Source organism: Triticum dicoccoides, chromosome 1B (assembly GCF_002162155.2).
Source record: "Triticum dicoccoides isolate Atlit2015 ecotype Zavitan chromosome 1B, WEW_v2.0, whole genome shotgun sequence".
NCBI lineage: Eukaryota > Viridiplantae > Streptophyta > Magnoliopsida > Poales > Poaceae > Triticum > Triticum dicoccoides.
The window spans coordinates 594246727-594259304 of NC_041381.1; the positions used below are offsets into that span (position 1 = coordinate 594246727).

Below are 12578 nucleotides of genomic sequence, written 5' to 3' on the forward strand. Positions count from 1 at the left end.
CGTGGATTCGATCTTCAATCCCTCCTACTAGGTAAACTCCTCCGTTCCCTTTCTTTTCCTCCGTAAATTTGTTGTCATTTAAGAGATCTGTTCAAGATTTGGTGGAACCCTTGATTTGATTGATTAGCTTGATTTAGGATGATGTAGTAATAGTGATATATATGAGATGCCCTAGGATGTGTAGTAATATATATGTTGTTAGTGAAACCCTAGATTGTTTAGTTTTTTAGATATATATGAGATGCCTATTTTTGTAGACATATATGTGATGTTTAGTTTTTTGTAGATATATATTAGATGTTAAGTTTTGTAGACATATATGTGATGTTTAGTTATTTTTAGATATATATTAGATGTTGAGTTTATTTGAAATATGAGATGTTGAGTTTTTTTGAGATATATATGAGACTTTACAATCATTTATTCATTGTGCGAGAAGAACATGTTGATATTATTGTAGTCGAACACATATGAGATGTTTAGTGTATACCGATATTTGAGATGAAAATGAACTCATATATGTTTATTGTTTGAACTTTGTAAGGATGGTTTGGCTTCTCGAGGATGCCTATGACACACGACACTGGGCCTACATGATTCGTGAGAAGGAGATGGTAATAATGAGTACTCTAAATATTTTGCAAATTTGCCTTTAGTTGAAATTGACATGCCCTAAGATTTGCCATTACTTGTTTTTTGCAGAAGCTTGAACCTCTGAAGATTAGGTATCATGGGGTCTCTGGCCCTGCCATGTCCTACAATGAGCGGTACACACCGTACATCCAGCAGGCAGGACTCCTCGCGTGGATTCAGTTGGTCAGCCGGTCTACGCCGAACCTCAACGCTCCACTGGTGACCTCTATTGCTGATCGGTGGAGGCCGTAGACACACGGTTTCCATCTTCGGACTGGGGAGATGACCGTGACGCTCGAGCATGTCGCCTTGATCAACCGGCTTCCTATCGACGGGAGGCCTCTATGTATGAGCACTGATTCCGATGGGTGGCGCGAGCAGATGATTGCTCTTATCGGTATGGCTCCTACCGAGTCTGAGGCTGATGTAGAGGAGGGAGAAGAGCAGAAGGAGGAGGAAAGGAAAGCAGCCGGAGCCGCTTTCACGTGGATTCAAGCAAACTTTGCGCATTGCCCTGCGGATGCCACTGATGATGTGATACAGACACATGCTCGTGTCTATATGTGGTACGTTGTCTCGAGGATTTTGTTTCCTGACTCGACAGGCAAGAACGCTCCATGGATGTGGCTGAAGGCATTGACCGTCTTCGATAGCGGATGGAGCTGGGGTTCAGCGACTCTTGCTTACTTGTACCGACAGGTACTTGGTTTCTTTTGCTATCAAGTCATCTCTTATTAGCAATGCAACCTTGTTGTCAAGTTAATGTTGTTTTCTTTCATGTGCAGCTGGATGATGCGTGTTGCAGGATCACAGATAGGGCAGGCATTGGTGGTAATATGCTTATGCTTTCTGTATGGAGCTGGGAGCGTCTGCCTGTTGGACGCCCGAAGAGCGTCATGTTTAAACCTTGGGATGAAGATCGCGAATTACGGCGCCCCACTTGGGCTTACAAGTGGGATGTGGTATCCGAGATGACGAACGGTGTCAACCTCATGTACCAAAAGTACATTGCCGAGTTGGACACGATTACGCCTGAGCAGGTAAGGAGGTCATTACTTCAGTCATTTCTCATGCTTGCCTGAAAATAGTCATCAATTCTGCATTGTTGCCCTATTTCATAGGTGGTATGGCAGCCATATGGCGCGGGTGAGAGCTTTGGGTATACCGAGGAGTTCCGCATCAACCCGATGTGCTTGCGAGATAAGGATCTATGGCTTATGCGGTGCCCACTGATATGCAACTGGGCGGCTGAGTTTCATTTGCCACATCGCGTGTATCGTCGGTTTGGTCTGTTCCAGCCTCACCCGCCGGATTGGGTGGACACAGACAAAGCACTTCATAGGTAAGAGAGCATGAACCGTATTGAGTAAGCATCGCCCCTCCTTCTTGATTGTGCTAATGTTTGGTTTTGTAACATGTAGGTTGGACATGAGAAAGCTGAAGGAAATATGCCCTAGAGGCAATAATAAAGTTATTATTTATTTCCTTATTTCATGATAAATATTTATTATTCATGCTAGAATTGTATTAACCGGAAACATGATACATGTGTGAATACATAGACAAACATATAGTCATTAGTATGCCTTTACTTGACTAGCTCATTAATCAAAGATAGTTATGTTTCCTAACCATAGACATGTGTTGTCATTTGATTAATGGGATCACATCATTAGGAGAATGATGTGATTGACTTGACCCATTCCGTTAGCTTATCACTTCATCGTTAAGTATGTTGCTATTGCTTTCTTCATGACTTATACATGTTCCTGTAACTATGAGATTATGAAACTCCCGTTTACCGGAGGAACACTTTGGGTAGTACCAAACGTCACAACGTAACTGGGTGATTATAAAGGAGTACTACAGGTGTCTCCAAAGGTACATGTTGAGTTGGCGTATTTTGAGATTAGGTTTTGTCACTCCGATTGTCGGAGAGGTATCTCTGGGCCCTCTCGGTAATGCACATCACTATAAGCCTTGCAAGCAATGTGACCAATGAGTTGGTTACGGGATAATGCACTACGTAATGAGTAAAGAGACTTGTCGGTAACGAGATTGAACTAGGTATTGGATACCGACGATCGAATCTCGGGCAAGTAACATACCGATGACAAAGGGAACAAAGTATGTTGTTATGCGGTTTGACCGATAAAGATCTTCATAGAATATGTAGGAGCCAATATGGGCATCCAGGTTCCGCTATTGGTTATTGACCAAGAATAGTTCTAGGTCATGTCTACATAGTTCTCGAACCCGTAGGATCCGCACGCTTAAGGTTTCGATGACAGTTATATTATGAGTTTATGAGTTTTGATGTACCGAAGGAGTTCGGAGTCCTGGATGAGATCGGGGACATGACGAGGAGTCTCGAAATGGTCGAGACGTAAAGATCGATATATTGGACGACTATATTCGGAGTTCGGAAAGGTTCCGAGTTACTCGGGTATTTTTCGGAGTACTGGAGAGTTACGGGAATTCGCCGGGGAGTATATGGGCCTTATTGGGCCATACGAGAATTGAGGAGAGAGGCCGAAAGGAAGGAGGCACGCAACCCCCCTCTGGTCCGAATTGGACAAGGGGTGCAGCCCCTCTTTCCTTCCTGCTCTCCCCCTCTTTCCTTCTCTCCTACTCCAACAAGGAAGGGGGGGGGGTCCTACTTCCGGTGGGAGGAGGACTCCTCCTGGCGCGCCCCTCCTGGCCGACCGCACCTTCCCCCTCCCTCCTTTATATACGGGGGCAGGGGGGCACCTCACAACAACACAAGTTGATCTACGGATTGTTCCTTAGCCGTGTGCGGTGCCCCCCTCCACCATATTCCACCTCGGTCATATCGTCGCGGAGTTTAGGCGAAGCCCTGCGCTGGTAGAACATCATCATCGTCACCACGCCGTCGTGCTGACGGAACTCATCCCCGAAGCTTTGCTAGATCGGAGCCCGGGGATCGTCATTGAGCTGAACGTGTGCTGAACTCGGAGGTGCCGTACGTTCGGTGCTTGGATCGGTCGAATCGTGAAGACGTACGACTACATCAACCGCGTTGTCATAACGCTTCCGCTTACAGTCTATGAGGGTACGTGGACGAACACTCTCCCCTCTCGTTGCTATGCATCATCATGATCTTGCGTGTGCGTAGGAATTTTTTTGAAATTACTACGTTTCCCAACAGTGGCATCCGAGCCTAGGTTTTATGCGTTGATGTTATATGCACGAGTAGAACACAAGTGAGTTGTGGGCGATACAAGTCATACTGCTTACCAGCATGTCATACTTTGGTTCGGCGGTATTGTGAGATGAAGCGGCCCAGACCGACATTACGCGTACGCTTACGCGAGACTGGTTTCACCGTTACGAGCACTCGTGCTTAAAGGTGGCTGACGGGTGTCTGTCTCTCTCACTTTAGCTGAATCGAGTGTGGCTACGCCCGGTCCTTGCGAAGGTTAAAACAGCACCAACTTGACAAAACTATCGTTGTAGTTTTTATGCGTAGGTAAGAACGGTTCTTGCTAAAAGCCCGTAGCAGCCACGTAAAATTTGCAACAACAAAGTAGAGGACGTCTAACTTGTTTTTGCAGGGCATGTTGTGATGTGATATGGTCAAGACGTGATGCTATATTTTATTGTATGAGATGATCATGTTTTGTAACCGAAGTTATCGGCAACTGGCAGGAGCCATATGGTTGTCGCTTTATTGTATGAAATGCAAACGCCCTGTAATTGCTTTACTTTATCACTAAGCGGTAGCGATAGTCGTAGAAGCAATAGTTGGCGAGACGACAACGATGCTACGATGGAGATCAAGGTGTCGCGCCGGTGATGATGGTGATCATGACGGTGCTTCGGAGATGGAGATCACAAGCACAAGATGATGATGGCGATATCATATCACTTATATTGATTGCATGTGATGTTTATCCTTTATGCATCTTATCTTGCTTTGATTGACGGTAGCATTTTAAGATGATCTCTCACTAAAATTATCAAGAAGTGTTCTCCCTGAGTATGCACCGTTGCCAAAGTTCGTCGTGCCCAGACACCACGTGATGATCGGGTGTGATAAGCTCTACGTCCATCTACAACGGGTGCAAGCCAGTTTTGCACATGCAGAATACTCAGGTTAAACTTGACGAGCCTAGCATATGCAGATATGGCCTCGGAACACGGAGACCGAAAGGTCGAGCGTGAATCATATAGTAGATATGATCAACATAGTGATGTTCACCATTGAAAACTACTCCATCTCACGTGATGATCGGTTATGGTTTAGTTGATTTGGATCACGTGATCACTTAGAAGATTAGAGGGATGTCTTTCTAAGTGGGAGTTCTTAAGTAATATGATTAATTGAACTTAAATTTATCATGAACTTAGTCCTGGTAGTATTTTGCTAATTATGTTGTAGATCAATAGCTTGCATTGTTGCTTTCATATGTTTATTTTTATATGTTCCTAGAGAAAATTGTGTTGAAAGATGTTAGTAGCAATGATGCGGATTGGATCCGTGATCTGAGGTTTATCCTCATTGCTGCACAGAAGAATTATGTTCTTGATGCACCGCTAGGTGACAGACCTATTGCAGGAGCAGATGCAGACGTTATGAACGTTTGGCTAGCTCAATATGATGACTACTTGATAGTTTAGTGCACCATGCTTAAACGGCTTAGAATCGGGACTTCAAAGACGTTTTGAACGTCATGGACCATATGATATGTTCCAGGAGTTGAAGTTAATATTTCAAGAAAATACCCGAGTTGAGAGATATGGAGTCTCCAACAAGTTCTATAGCTAAAAGATGGAGGAGAATCGCTCAACTAGTGAGCATGTGCTCAGATTGTCTGGGTACTACAATCACTTGAATCAAGTGGGAGTTAATCTTCCAGATAAGATAGTGATTGACAGAATTCTCTAGTCACCATCACCAAGTTAGTAGAACTTCGTGATGAACTATAGTATGCAAGGGATGACGAAAATGATTCCCAAGCTCTTCGTGATGCTGAAATCAATGAAGGTAGAAATCAAGAAAAGCATCAAGTGTTGATGGTTGACAAGACCACTAGTTTCAAGAAAAGGGCAAAGGGAAAGAAAGGGAACTTCAAGTAGAATGACAATCAAGTTGTCACTCCCACGAAGAAGCCCAAAGCTGGACCAAAGCCTGAAACTGAGTGATTATACTGCAAAGGAAATGGTCACTAGAAGCGGAAGTGCCCTGAATATTTGGTGGATAAGAAGGATGGCAAAGTGAACAAGGGTATATTTGATATACATGTTATTGATGTGTACCTTACTAGTGTTTATAGTAACCCCTAAGTATTTGATACTTGTTCGGTTGCTAAGATTAGTAACTCGAAACAAGAGTTACAGAATAAACATAAACTAGTTGAGGGAGAAGTGACGATGAATGTTGGAAGTAGTTCCAAGATTGATATGATCATCATCGCACACTCCCTATACTTTCGGGATTAGTGTTGAACCTAAATAAATGTTATTTGGCGTTTGCATTGAGCATGAATATGATTTGATCATGTTTATTGCAATATGTTTATTCATGTAAGTTAGAGAATAATTATTGTTCTGTTTACATGAATAAAACCTTCTATGGTCATACACCCAATGAAAATGGTTTGTTGGATCTCGATCGTGTGATACACATATTCATAATATTGAAACCAAAAGATGTAAAATTAATAATGATAGTGCAACTTATTTGTGGCACTGCCGTTTAGGTCATATTGGTGTAAAGCGCATGAAGAAACTCCATAAAAGATGGATTTTCTGAATCACTTGGTTATGAATCATTTGATGCTTGCGAACCGTGCCTTTTGGGCAAGATGACTAAAACTCCATTCTCCGGAACAATGGAACAAGCTACTGACTTATTGAAAATAATACATACCGATGTATGCGATCCAATGAGTGTTGATGCTCGTGGTAAGTATCGTTATTTTCTGACCTTCACAAGATGATTTGAGCAGATATGGGTATATCTACTTGATGAAACATAAGTCTGAAATAGTTGAAAGGTTCAAAGAATTTCAGAGTGAAGTGGAAAAATCATAGTAACAAGAAAATAAAGTTTTTGCGATCTGATCGCGGAGACAAATATTTGAGTTACGAGTTTGGTCTTCAATTAAAACAATGTGGAATAGTTTCACAGCTCACGCCACCTGGAACACCACAATGTTATCGTGTGTCCGAACGTTGTAATCGTACTTTACTAGATATGGTGCGATCTATGATGTCTCTTATCAGTTTACCACTATCGTTTTGGGGTTATGCATTAGAGACAGCTGCATTCACGTTTAATAGGGCACCATCTAAATCCGTTGAGACGACACCGTATGAACTATGGTTTAGCAGTAAACCTAAGCCGTCGTTTCTTAAAATTTGGAGTTGCGATGCTTATGTGAAAAAGGTTTTCAACCTGATAAGCTCGTACCCAAATCGGAAAAGTGCGTCTTCATAGAATACCCAAAGGAAACTGTTAGGTACTCTTTCTATCACAGATCCAAAGGCAAAACATTCGTTGATAAGAATGGATCCTTTCTAGAGAAGGAGTTTCTCTCGAAAGAAGTGAGTGGGAGGAAAGTAGAACTTGATGAGGTAACTGTACCTGTTCCCTTATTGGAAAGTAGTTCATCGCAGAAATCTGTTCCTGTGACTACTACACCAATTAGTGAGGAAGTTAATGATGATGATCATGAAACTTCAGATTAAGTTACTACAGAACCTCGTAGGTCTTCCAGAGTAAGATCCGCACCAGAGTGGTACGGTAATCATGTTCTGGAAGTCATGTTACTAGACCATGATGAACCTACGACCTATGAGGAAGCGATGATGAGCCCAGATTCTGCAAAATGGCTAGAGGCCATAAAATCTGAGATAGGATCCATGTATGAGAACAAAGTGTGGACTTTGGTGGACTTGCCCGATGATCGGCAAGCCATAGAAAATAAATGGATCTTCAAGAGGAAGACGGACGTTGATAGTAGTGTTACTATCTACAAAGCTCGACTTGTCGCAAAAAGGTTTTTCGACAAGTTCAAGGTGTTGAATACAATGAGACTTTCTCACTTGTATCGATGCTTAAGTCTGTCCGAATCATGTTAGCAATTGCCACATTTTATGAAATCTGGCAAATAGATGTCAAAACTTCATTCCTTAATGAATTTATTAAAGAAGAGTTGTATATGATGCAACCAGAAGGTTTTGTCAATCCTAAAGGTGCTAACAAATTGTGCAAGCTCCAGCGATCCATCTATGGACTGGTGCAAGCATCTCGGAGTTGGAATATATGCTTTGATGAGTTGATCAAAGCATATGGTTTTATACAGACTTTTGAAGAAGCCTGTATTTACAAGAAAGTGAGTGGGAGCTCTGTAGCATTTCTAATATTATATGTGGATGACATATTGTTAATTGGAAATGATATGGAAATTCTGGATAGCATGAAAGGATACTTGAATAAGAGTTTTTCAAAGCAAGACCTCGGTAAAGCTGCTTACACATTGAGCATCAAGATCTATATAGATAGATCAAGACGCTTGATAAGATTTTTCAATGAGTACATACCTTGTTAAATTTTTGAAATAGTTCAAAATGGAACAGTCAAAGAAGGAGTTCTTGCCTATGTTACAAGGTGTGAAGTTGAGTAAGACTCAAGACCCGACCATTGCAGAAAATAGAAAGAGAATGAAAAGTCATTCCCTATGCCTCAGTCATAGGTTCTATAAAGTATGCTATGCTGTGAACCAGACCTATTGTATACCTTGCTCTGTGTTTGGCAAAGGAATACAATTTTGATCTAATAAGTAGATCACTGGACATGGGTCAAGAATATCCTTAGTGAGGACTAAGGAGATGTTTCTCGATTATGGAGGTGATAAAAGAGCCCGTCGTAAAAGTTACAATGATGCAAGCTTTTACACCAATCCAGATGACTCTAAGTCTCAATCTGGATACATATTGAAAGTGGGAGAAATTAGCTAGAGTAGCTCCGTGCAGAGCATTGTGGACATAGAATATTTGTGAAATACATACGGCTCTGAATGTGACAGACCCATTGACTAAGCTTCTCTCACGAGCAAAACATGATCATACCTTAGTGCTCTTTTGGGTATTAATCACATAGCGATGTGAACTATATTATTGACTCTAGTAAACCCTTTGGGTGTTGATCACATGATGATGTGAACTATGGGTATTAATCACATGCACATGTGAATATTGGTGTTAAATCACATAGCGATGTGAACTAGATTATTGACTCTAGTGCAAGTGGGAGATTGAAGGAAATATGCCCTAGAGGCAATAATAAAGTTATTATTTATTTCCTTATTTCATGATAAATGTTTATTATTCATGCTAGAATTGTATTAACCGGAAACATGATACATGTGTGAATACATAGACAAACATATAGTCACTAGTATGCCTCTACTTGACTAGCTCATTAATCAAAGATGGTTATGTTTCCTAACCATAGACATGTGTTGTCATTTGATTAATGGGATCACATCATTAGGAGAATGATGTGATTGACTTGACCCATTCTGTTAGCTTAGCACTTGATCGTTAAGTATGTTGCTATTGCTTTCTTCATGACTTATACATGTTCCTGTAACTATGAGGTTATGCAACTCCCGTTTACCGGAGGAACACTTTGGGTACTACCAAACGTCACAACGTAACTGGGTGATTATAAAGGAGTACTATAGGTGTCTCCAAAGGTACACGTTGAGTTGGCGTATTTCGAGATTAGGTTTTGTCACTCCGATTGTCGGAGAGGTATCTCTGGGCCCTCTCGGTAATGCACATCACTATAAGCCTTGCAAGCAATGTGACCAATGAGTTGGTTACGGGATGATGCATTACGTAATGAGTAAAGAGACTTGCCGGTAACGAGATTGAACTAGGTATTGGATACCGACGATCGAATCTCGGGCAAGTAACATACCGATGACAAAGGGAACAAAGTATGTTGTTATGCGGTTTGACCGATAAAGATCTTCGTAGAATATGTAGGAGCCAATATGGGCATCCAGGTTCCGCTATTGGTTATTGACCAAGAATAGTTCTAGGTCATGTCTACATAGTTCTCGAACCCGTAGGGTCCGCACGCTTAAGGTTTCGATGACAGTTATATTATGAGTTTATGAGTTTTGATGTACCTAAGGAGTTCGGAGTCCCGGATGAGATCGGGGACATGACGAGGAGTCTCGAAATGGTCGAGACGTAAAGATCGATATATTGGACGACTATATTCGGAGTTCGGAAAGGTTCCGAGTGATTCGGGTATTTTTCGGAGTACCGGAGAGTTACGGGAATTCGCCGGGGAGTATATGGGCCTTATTGGGCCATACGGGAATTGAGGAGAGAGGCCGAAAGGAAGGAGGCGCGCAGCCCCCCTCTGGTCCGAATTGGACAAGGGGTGCAGCCCCTCTTTCCTTCCTGCTCTCTCCCTCTTTCCTTCTCTCCTACTCCAACAAGGAAGGGGGGGAGTCCTACTCCCGGTGGGAGGAGGACTCCTCCTGGCGCGCCCCTCCTGGCCGGCCGCACCTTCCCCCTCCCTCCTTTATATACGGGGGCAGGGAGGCACCTCACAACAACACAAGTTGATCTACGGACCGTTCCTTAGCCGTGTGCGGTGCCCCCCTCCACCATATTCCACCTCGGTCATATCGTCGCGGAGTTTAGGCGAAGCCCTGCGCCGGTAGAACATCATCATCGTCACCATGCCATCGTGCTGACGGAACTCATCCCCGAAGCTTTGCTGGATCGGAGCCCGGGGATCGTCATCGAGCTGAACGTGTGCTGAACTCGAAGGTGACGTACGTTCGGTGCTTGGATCGATCGGATCGTGAAGACGTACGACTACATCAACCGCGTTGTCATAACGCTTCCGCTTACGGTCTACGAGGGTACGTGGACGAACACTCTCCCCTCTCGTTGTTATGCATCACCATGATCTTGCGTGTGCGTAGGAATTTTTTTGAAATTACTACTTTTCCCAACAAAAGCAGCGGAAGATAAAGCACTGGGACAAGCATCATGCACAGTATGTTACCCGTTTCCATCTTAGTGTGGAGCAAGCTCGTAACAGTGCACGCGCCCAGCTTCGTGAGCATAGATCACTTGCTTTTGATAACTACCTATGATGGTTTCTTGAAAATACTCGAGTTGAGATATGCCGGCCGGCATACAACAATGATATTCTTGAAGAGCCCATAAACTTTGAGGATGTATCGAAGCGGCGGTACAACAAAGATATCAGGGAAGGGCAAGGAGTCCCTGCTGTTCCGGTCATTAACTATGTGGCAAAGTGTTTCCTTCTTTACTTTCCCGTTGGTCATATTACATATGTTTGAATGGCTAACATGTTCATTCGTTCTTATCCGCAGCGCAACCAGATCAAGAAAGCAGCTAATGAAAGCCAGTCTATTCTGGAGAAGACTTCGGTTGGAGAAGGAAATGATGATGGTTCACCACGAGCATTTCTCAAGGTACATATCGCATTCAGGTGTCCATGTTACATATGTTGTGGAGTTTGATATCTTATACACTTGTCCATGTTACAGCGTCAGGCCAAGAAATTAAGGCGGTTATCGAATCTTCTCGGTTGTCGTGATCCCAAATTTGATGAACCATCTGCCTCTAGGTCTGGTACACCATCAGACCCCTTATCTCACCATCAGGGGGACGATGTGAGTTCCTCACATGCTTATCTGGATGATGAGGGTGTGGTCACCCAAGAGGTATGACCAATCCTTTAGATGTGATTCTCACTTGATTATGACATGACTTTGGCGGACGCTCAAGTTTGCTCTGCATATATGTTGAAGCCTAGGCAGCCCATACGCCGGTACACGCCCACCGATTTTGACAATAGAGACAACCCAAAGATGGTCATAGGGACCTCGCGGATGGCTAGCTTGAATGATGAGGCTGAGGAGGAAGTGGAGGAAGAGGAGACTCGTCCTAATAGGAAGAAGAAGATTGCCTGCAGGCGTGGCACCAGGAACACGCGCGGAAAGCATTAGTGCTCTTGTAGCCGTTACATTAGGTTGATGAACTTGTGAGGTTATGTCATATGTTGGTGAACTCTTAGTAGTGTGGCCATTGTGTTTGCGAACTTGTACTAATGTTGAATTGTCCTAATTTATGTGATGTTCAATTTATTAGTTATCTTTGTTGAGTTTCTATTGTTTACAGCACTACATTCATACTATATCTTTGTTGAGTTCAGTTTGCTACAAAAAATGCATCAAATTTCTGCATTTTAGCAGTTAACAGCACTGCAGCGCCCAACAGGCAGGCGCTGCACTATACAGTGCAGCGCCCAACGCTCAGGTGTTGCATATCTGGCTGTGCATACAACCACTTTGGAGCACTGGCCATACACCCATACCCAAAAAATGCTAAATCAGCATGCAACGCCCTAGAGTCAGGCGCTGCACTCTATAGTGTGACGCCTCTGGCTTGGGCGTTGCACGGCTGTTTACTGCTAACACAAGTTTGACTACAAATGGCAATTCACCGGAACATCCCAACACTTACAATAACTTGAGCATCACAGCAATTTGAACAAACACAAATTTTATGCCAATGAGTTCATCACTTAAGACAATTCAAACATTACTACGACATAGTTCATGGCACATTCATTAGAAATAACAAATTTTCCTAGTACGACATAGTTGACTACAAATGGCATCTTGCCCTAGAAGAAAGTTCATCGCAAATACGGCATGGATACATCTGGTTTCATGACTAGTGCGCCGAAGCGAAGTCCCTACTGAGTAGAGCGAGGCCATTTCCCCTTCTTGTCACGTGCGGAGTCCTCCTCTTGCGTCTCACGAGCCTTTGCAAGCTTTCTTTCCCTCTCCTCCCCACAAGCAAGTTCCGCTTGGTGTGCCCTCTCCTTCTCTCATTTCTTCCACTCCATCCTC

The 12578-nt window shown here is 43.2% G+C and overlaps 1 pseudogene; it reads left to right on the top strand.

Annotated features, from left to right (window-relative positions):
* Positions 1-545: 545 nt before the first annotated feature.
* Positions 546-11669, top strand: LOC119350670 (annotated as a pseudogene).
* Positions 11670-12578: the final 909 nt, after the last annotated feature.